General features: G+C 35.0%; 1 long non-coding RNA gene across 1 annotated transcript; it reads left to right on the plus strand.

Annotated features, from left to right (window-relative positions):
- The first annotated feature begins 1,930 nt into the window (after positions 1–1,930).
- LOC144453897 (uncharacterized) lies at positions 1,931–8,169 on the plus strand. Its single transcript, XR_013482452.1, has 4 exons — positions 1,931–2,021; positions 5,532–5,600; positions 7,153–7,347; positions 8,029–8,169. It is a non-coding gene; the product is annotated as an uncharacterized LOC144453897 (long non-coding RNA).
- The last annotated feature ends 881 nt before the right edge of the window (positions 8,170–9,050 follow it).

Below are 9,050 nucleotides of genomic sequence, written 5' to 3' on the forward strand. Positions count from 1 at the left end.
TTAGAGAGCTTTCGACTGCAATGTTGTTCACTCTGTGATAGATGACGCTGTTCATTATTATCACGTCCAATGATAAGCAGTCGAAATCTTTCAGCCTATGCCTAACAAAAAGAAATTTTATGGTTCCAATTACCGTCAATTGTTAAATAGGTAGGTAGATCTTTTTATGTTCTTGGTTTAAAGAAAAACAATTCATGTGTTATGTGAGTGTCTAGTTCGGGTAGTTATGTTTTCCGTTGTTTTCCAATGTTCTCTGTGTTATTGGTTTCTTCTCATCAAACCGCCATTACAGATTGAAAGAACGGTTTTATTTTCATATTGTCTTTTTAAATTGATGTCACTTTCCGCCTTCATTATTTCTTGCGAGATTTCACAACGTTCGCCATTTCATAGATTTTTTTTTTCTCGAATACGGATAAAAAGTTTTAGGGTCGGCCTGAAAAACTAGGTCGGGTCGGGTAGCCGGAACCAAACAATTGTTTTAGGCCTTATCCGATTATGTAGTGTGTATTGCTGAATAGCATTATATTCCTAAGGGGGATATGTTCATATACAGGGCAGCAAATTCTGCCTTTGTATATTTCATAAGAAGTCAAAGTAGACAAACTGTTAAAATATAAATCATGTTACGTAATTAATTTTTTTTCAGTGCAAAATCCTCCATTTGAATGTAATATACAGTACGCAAAACAAAGACGCACTCATTTTTCAGCTGATGGTTATAAGTTTGAATATATCGCTGAGTGATATGCAAATAGTAAACATTACGTCATACTACTGAGCAAACGCGCACTCTGATTGGATGATATAGTTAAGGCTGACGTGTAAACAACCGCATTGCAGTTATCGGAGTGGTGCATGATAATACGCTCAACAGTATAACGCGGAAGTGATTTTATTTTAAAATGAAACAGCATTTTTAGACATCCGAAAATGAATTCATAGTCGCAGGTGACGTATAAGTATGTTTTTTGCCAAATATTGTTCCACATCTTCCTGCTCGAGGTAATTTTTTCGGTATAACGGCTCGCTGCCGGCTCTCCGTTATTACCTGAAAAATAACCTCTCGCAGCAAGATATGGAACTGTATTGGGCAAATAACATATGCATATTATGAGTCTAAGTATGTAAGGGGTTATCATGTCATAACTTATTATTTCAATTCTATTTTTAAAAAACCCGAAAAAACAAGTTATTATTGCCGGTAATAATTTAATTTACACTCTTTCACAATGTCATTAGTTTCGCTAAATGCCTTGACCATGTCATGCAGTACCGTATAACTATATCACCGTCAACACTCCACACTTATTTTGTGGTTGACAACCCAGATTTCACTATATAAATACACGTGTCCGGTTGTCCCTTGATGTTAATCGAATATTTATGTCGCCAATGGTAAACACATGCATACTGTATTATATATTCACTTTGATTTCATCATCACCTAAAGATTAAAGCGCTGGTAGATTTTCGTGTTTGCTTTCCCACTTACACCATTATGAATATAAGTTTTAGGTTGTATCTACAGATTGTTCTGACATACTGGCGTTATTAAAATCTGTTTTTGTTAAGAGTCATAAAACCACTGTCATGTGGATTCTTTCTCATTTACATTATTATAAGTTGAAACTAAAGACATTTAGTTACTATACTCCATTTCCTAGATGGTCATAAAACCACTGCAACGGATGCGTTCGAAACTTTGATGTTCGTCATATATACACTAAACGTTTTACCTAAATACTTTGGCTATCATAAATTGTATTATCGTCAATAGTGGTTTTAAATGACACGCAATTTTATCTATATGACAAATGAGACGTCCACCATTGTCATACAGGATATTATTTTAATACAATAAAGCGTTATTATTCAATGTTAGCACGACGGCGAAGCTGTTGTCACGCAAATAGAGTGCATATAATGGGAGTGATTCATGCCATCTTATTCATAACACCTTCCGTCAAGAAGAGCATCGTCAACTATTCAAGAATCGAGGAGTGTACTCAATAATTCAGGTACGTAGTATCTGGTGTATATATGATAGACGATCGTCAGACACATTGTATATATTGCCAAAGAGTTTGTCTTTCAGTGTTTGTGAAGTTTTTGTATTGATGAAATACTTTGACGCAGGTGATTAGTATAATTGTTTCATGCTTTACAATTCGTGCAATATATATCATGAATAGTATCTCGATTAGATTCGACAGAAAGTGTACATTACCATGTACAACTAAAACCAGTTGAGTTGAGTTGAGAGAAAATGTGATCTGGCTCAAAAAAAATCTCACAGATATTACCATATTTCAACGTCATAATACAAACTTCAAATTTCACACAATTTGGTATACGTTAACCATAACAAGGCACACTACGTGTTTGAAGTAGTTTGGTGTAGTTGTCAGTTTGGGTGTATAATCAGCAAATAGCTATTATTTATAATTAGGCAATATCTTTAGAACACAGTCTTTAAATTTCGGATAATTTAGTATATGCATTGATGGTAAAGAACAGAGGGGGCCGGAAGGGGTGCAGAGCATGATGGGTAAAAACAACTGTGAAAGCTCATTTCACAGTGAGCCGCCATTGTGTACACTTCGATGTGTGGTACGTTTACAGTGTGGTGGCTGGCTCAGTGCTCACCAGCTGTATTTTGGGGCATTTTCAACTCGCCGTAACTTTCACAACAATTCATTTTAGATACTTTAAAAGGGAAAATCTCGACTGATATTTCTCCCTCCGTGCTAGAAGAATCGATTTCGGAATTATTGATAGGAATACTGTGATTTTTCGGCGATTTCGTGAAGAATACTTGACCCCACTGAGGTCGGAAATTTCGGCCCGGTTTTTCGCCGAAAATTTACAAATTTTGCAAAATAGATGTATTCTTGTGTACTTTCAAATGGCTATTGTTAGAAATAGACAAGGTCTGTTCAAGATTTTCGGTAAAAAGCAGGTGATCAGACCCAAAGTCGAAGGTGACCTCCATTGACGAGTGATGTGACGTGACAGGCGATCGGCGAGCTTCTCACAACTTGCTCAACTACTACAGTAATTAAAATCACCGTTCACACCCATTTTCACCATTGACCCTACACGAAAGGGTCTGTTTTCGCACATGTTGAGATATTTCAAGATAAATGTAACTTGCCAAATTCGATATCACCCTGCAATCGTGTGTAATAGTGACACCAGAATAAAGGCAACTCGTGTAAGCAGGTCGTATTTTTGAGTGCAGTGTCCTCAGCGCCTCGACTTTACTCTTTAGACTTTAGTCTACCTAACTAAAACGTTAGATGTTTACCTGCCAAAATACAAACCTTTGCTCAAAACATAATAAATAATTAAATAAATAAATAAATAGATAAATAAATAAACAACAACAACAACAACAACAACAACAACAACAACAACAACAACAAGACTTCGGCCATTTTATCATAAAGTTTTCTATTGCCATAAATTGTGCGAGTCTCTCAGTTTCGCATATTTTAATCCGACATGGTTTTGCTCACTTGTCTGGCAACACGACAAACATGTGTAGCAAAATGTGCTCAGGCTATGTAATTTGTGGTAACGCATGATGAGGTATTTTTGATCATGTAAGCATTGCGAAATATTCTATAACTAGCAAGGTAGATGTAATATATGTAATTTTAGGCTGGAATGGCGAGATTTGTAGATACTGACATATACCCTTTGATATTTTGAGTGACTGGCATGAAAGCCATGTCAAGGGGAAACTATTCACTATATGGATCCGTATTAATACGAGTGTTTTCAGAACATATTAAAGCTTAGACATAAAATAGGCCTTGGGGGTCTCAATTGTCTATCGTACAAATTTTTAATACATGACGTTGTTGTACATTAATTTGTTTAACAATTAGTTTGTAAGATGTAAGATAAATTATTTCTTTAGCTATCATCAGGGGTAGGAAAGGGGTTTACGTTAAATTACATTCAGGTCTTTTTCTCACGCAAGACAAATTTATAGAAGGCAACACAGAGATGGTTTAATACGAAACAAAATGTAATATGAAGAACAGAAGAAAGTCCAGATTTGGCACAGCAAATCGACTAGCGATAGTGACGAATCTGAAAATAAACAGAAAAATGACTTGATAAGAGTGAAAAGAGCAAAATTCTAAGGATACAAGAGAAAATGTTGAAAATTAGTGTTACGGGTAACGATCATTGCACGACACGAGAGTGTCAATAAGCACACCCGGCCAGCAAGTGTAGGACAGCCGTCAACAGCCAAGCCACTTCGCATGTTTTATGCACGTATACGTACGCACATACGTACGCACAATGGGTTGCCATCTTGAAAACATCCAAAATCAACAAAAAGTAATGACAATTTATACACAATATAAAGCGGGGTATTCAGGGGATCGCTGCAGAACCACGAAGTTCATGACACTAATTAATAGAAAAGTGACAAAGGCATATATAGAAACACAATTTTGTGTTAAAACGACCGAGGTGAAAACCCCGGAAATGTAGATATCGATAACATTGACTTGTCGAGTACCAAAGTTTGTGTTCGTTTTAGACACACTATAAAAACTGAAAACACGATTACCATGGTAAAGAAGTACATATGTCCTTTAAAACTTGTTCCCGTAGCTCATAATGTTAATGATTCATTTGTGTAATTAATGATTCTTTAAAAATTATGCAATATCTTAAGTATGTAAGGTCATATTTCATATCGTTTAATAAAATTAATTTTCCAATTTGGTGTACATCATGTATGATAACTATAGCACAGAATTTGTGTGTAGGAACAAAAATCTATGATTTAATTACCTTACGGGATCGAGGCATTCAGTTACAACTGGTATTTAATAGCTTGTATAAGACTTAATATTCATGTACAATATTCCACACACTACAAATTAAAGAGTAAAATTTGTAATACATCCATTTGTCAATACTAATTCTTCCCGAGACTACCCACCTCTACCAAAAGCCACCATAGAAAAGAAAACGGGACTTAAGACTTAAAATGTTTGTAAATACCGTTTCATACTTTATTTTCGTTGGATAAACGATATGGTATATGGAAATTATAAAAGCAGAAGCGCTATTCTTTTTAATGATATATCCAGTGCATTGGCATAAGTACAATAATTTTATATATCATATATAGCGAATGATGGTTTCAATTATAGGGCTAGTCTGGGTAGTCTGTATATAAATAGGAGTCGGCTTATTATAACATGACGCTCATTATGCTAGATGACTTTGACCATGTAACACGCTAACAGAGCTGATAGAGAACCTGTGAAAGTATTGTTTTGGAGTGTATCATAGTTTTTATGTCATGATATTTGACTATGGTATTATGAATATACCAGGGGAAATCTGTCCCTGTAGCTTTGAAAATAGTTGCGTTTTGTGAACTCTATATGGGAATATAGTTACTTGATACACATGTCGAGATACTGGTCCGTGATTGACAATTAGCCCTTGAAGTTGTTTTATATCTAACTCAGTGGCGTTTCATATAATTTTAGAATTAATCATGAAGACTCTGTGTGTTCTGCTTGCATTGTGTGTCGTCGTTGCGTTTGTAGAGAGTGCAGGTAAGGACTCGATAAATCACGTTGTTGAAACTAATACATTGCTCGGGGGATAATACTGTCTGCTTAATGTCTTTTCAAGGGATGGATTCTTCATACAGAATCTAGTAATATGGATTTTATTTCTAAGGAAACTTATATTCACGAATTCTTTGCTTAAGAGATGTTACCAAATGAAATTACAGCAATAATAAAGAATACTAATAAAGAGAATTATATAGTGCCTAGTATCCATCAATGATGCTCACTATCACTCTCAGAATATATTTTGGCATAAGTAAAATAATGTTATAGATCATATATAGCAAATGGTAATTTTCATACAGGAACAGGATGATTTTCATACGAAGCTTTCAATTACAAAGTCCCCATTTTATCTTTGACATTGTCCGATATGAACACCAATATGTTAGCTTTTTAGGGCTAACCTGTAGCGGCATGGAAGGTTGTGTATGATTAGTTCCCTTCTAATTATTTTTTTTCTTAATAAATGCGTTGTAGCACAATTGTACAGTTTTATCTACGTTTATCCGATTGTCTATCCAGCTATATTGTTACCATATACGCCATCATTTGACTGTTGCTATGGGCGTAGTCTTAATGGCATATTGGTATTACCGGAGTATGTCCCGGCTCCCCCCTGGCCGAGGTCGGTCATCATGATGTCGACTTTTTCAGTGCTTCAAGACTTGAAATATTTGTGTAGATCTACAATGTGTAGTACTACTACACTGTAGTAGTAGAAGTAAACGAAGTAGAATATTAAGGGTGGGTAGTACATCCATGAGGGAATGAACGAATGCTTGGCTGAGCACAGGGCAAAGTTGCTTATGAGCGAAGTCATCAGAATGTCAGTCATACTCCATCCAATCAAAAACAGCCTTGCGAGAAGAGCTTTGTTAAGTCATTATCATAATATGTCATTTGTAATGTACTTTCTAAGTATTTCATCTCACTTCACTAGTATATCTTGAGCTATGTCCTTTAAAATGATAGATGTGACTTCCATATTAATATTATGCAAATGAATACATATTTACCAGGTACTGTATATATCCCAATCAAACCAAACTCTCCAACTCCCCAACCTAATCCATATTGTCTATGATCACACTCAGTTGATAACCTGAAGATGTAGTGACACGAATACATGATCGATACTGCTTGCATACAAATTGATAAATTTGCATAATTTGTGTTAATTACTAATTACGTACTCTACTATAACGTCATTGGCTAACCAGGCGTTGATCTAAACCATAATTGATATACTATTCAATATAGTTTAGTACGTTTTCTGTAAATGCATTAGATGTTTCGCTAACCTTATGTAACTATAGTAATGATATACAACCAAAACACAATTGGCAGTCAGTATAGATCACATCCGAGGAATGCCTCTATTTCTACCGGAAACTTTGAGACGAGTGCATTACACGACATCGATTATACATGTTATGTCTTAATCATTTGGTGAACTTGAAATAAAGAGGGTTATATAAAAAAAGAGTGGCTTTGACCGTACATGCATTCTTATTATTCTTTACCATTCCAGGAACTTTGAAAGATGCGACCTTGGGCGTTGTTATTTCCTTGGTACCTGAAAAAAAAATGACGGAGTTATGGATCAACAATTTGGTTAGTGGGGATGATGTTAGCATGGTTTGTGATTGTTCTTTACCGCACCATTGCGAAGTATGCGCGTGTCCTGAGGGCTGTCCCCTTAACTGTTGAAATAAACACTTGAAAGGTCAGTGTTTGTATCACACTATATCACATCACATTACATAACATGATATGATATGATATGATATGATATGATATGATATGATATGATATGATATGATATGATATGATATGATATGAACTATCACATATCATATATCATATCATTTCATTTCATATCATATATCAAATCATATCATATCATATCACATCACTTTACATCACATCACATCACATCACTTCACATCATACCATACCATACCATACCATACCACACCATAACAACTCATTTCACATCACATCACATCACATCACATCACATCACATAACATCTCATTGCATCACATCACATGCTATATATATATATCACATCAAATTGCATATCATATAACACCTCACCATATATCATATCATCATCACATCACAATAATGCTTGTATTTCAACCTTATTTATGTCACTACATGTTGTTAATGCAATATATGTTTGAAGAATCACGGTGCTGAATATAACTATTTGGTATATGACATATCCAAATGATTTAAATAACAAACAAATGGTTTTGGAATTATCGCATTTGTATCGTTATCTTGTGTTTCTGAATAGCTCTCATCAAAATATATATAGTGTAATTAGGAAAGATATCTAGATTCGCAGGTGTTAAAAGTATAGTAAAGTTGCTCGGATTCTATGTTCACTCTCTTGCAGGTCACCAATTGAATATAACACGTGGTTTTAGAAGATACTGTTAGGCGCCAACTTTAAAATCGCAGTTTGTTTTATGTCTATTTAATAAATATCAGACTGTACTTGTCATGTCTATCAAATAATATATCAGAGTGTACTTATTATGTCTATCCAATAAATATCAATCTCGTCAATGCATAAAATATATCTTGTTAATGGATATGACTTATTGCAAATTAATGTGAAAAAGTTATTGTTCTTAATTAATGTGTTAACATATATATGAAAACGATTGTTTTTGCCTGTATACCCATGTATAACTGCGTGTACGTATTCTGGGATATCATTATAATAACCATGTTACTTCGACTATCCTCAAAGCACTTAGGATTAGCGTGGTTTACATCAATGATAACACATTGACACTTGTTAAGTGTACCCTCATACCAGGTCATAAATCATACAGCTGTGTTGACTTGAACACACTCGTGGCTCAAGTTATACACCCTAAAATCATAATCTGGATATTCCTTTGTGGAATAGTTGTTGGGTTGTCACTACAAATGGAATTCACCATTGACTAATGATATACAGAAGTCTGACTGCAGATCTATCTAAGTTGTTGCCAGCTGACATGGGTTAAAATTAATGCCATCAGATCGTTTCGAAAGTAATCTCACTATTACAAAATACTTGAAAGCGTTCCTCACGATAACTACTTTAAGAGCACTGCATCAAGTGGTGCCCATTATTCCTACGTGTGCACTTAACGTTATCCACATCAAATTCATAATAGTATCAACATGTCTAGAGGTGACGTATATGACAGGTTATGTACGCGGTACTGAACCAAGATTTCCGACGATTAACTGAGAAATAAAGAGGAGCGTATACGTGTTGCTTCTTGGTGATATCAAAATATTTACACACAACTGCATTACACTCAAGTCACTCTATATCATTCTGTACATGTACTGAGATACCTTGGGCACCACATGTATTGCTCAATCTTATCGAGGTATATGGTGTGCCAGGGTACTTCC

The sequence above is a fragment of the Glandiceps talaboti genome, chromosome 3 (genome assembly GCF_964340395.1).
Source record: "Glandiceps talaboti chromosome 3, keGlaTala1.1, whole genome shotgun sequence".
Classification (NCBI taxonomy): Eukaryota; Metazoa; Hemichordata; class Enteropneusta; family Spengelidae; genus Glandiceps; species Glandiceps talaboti.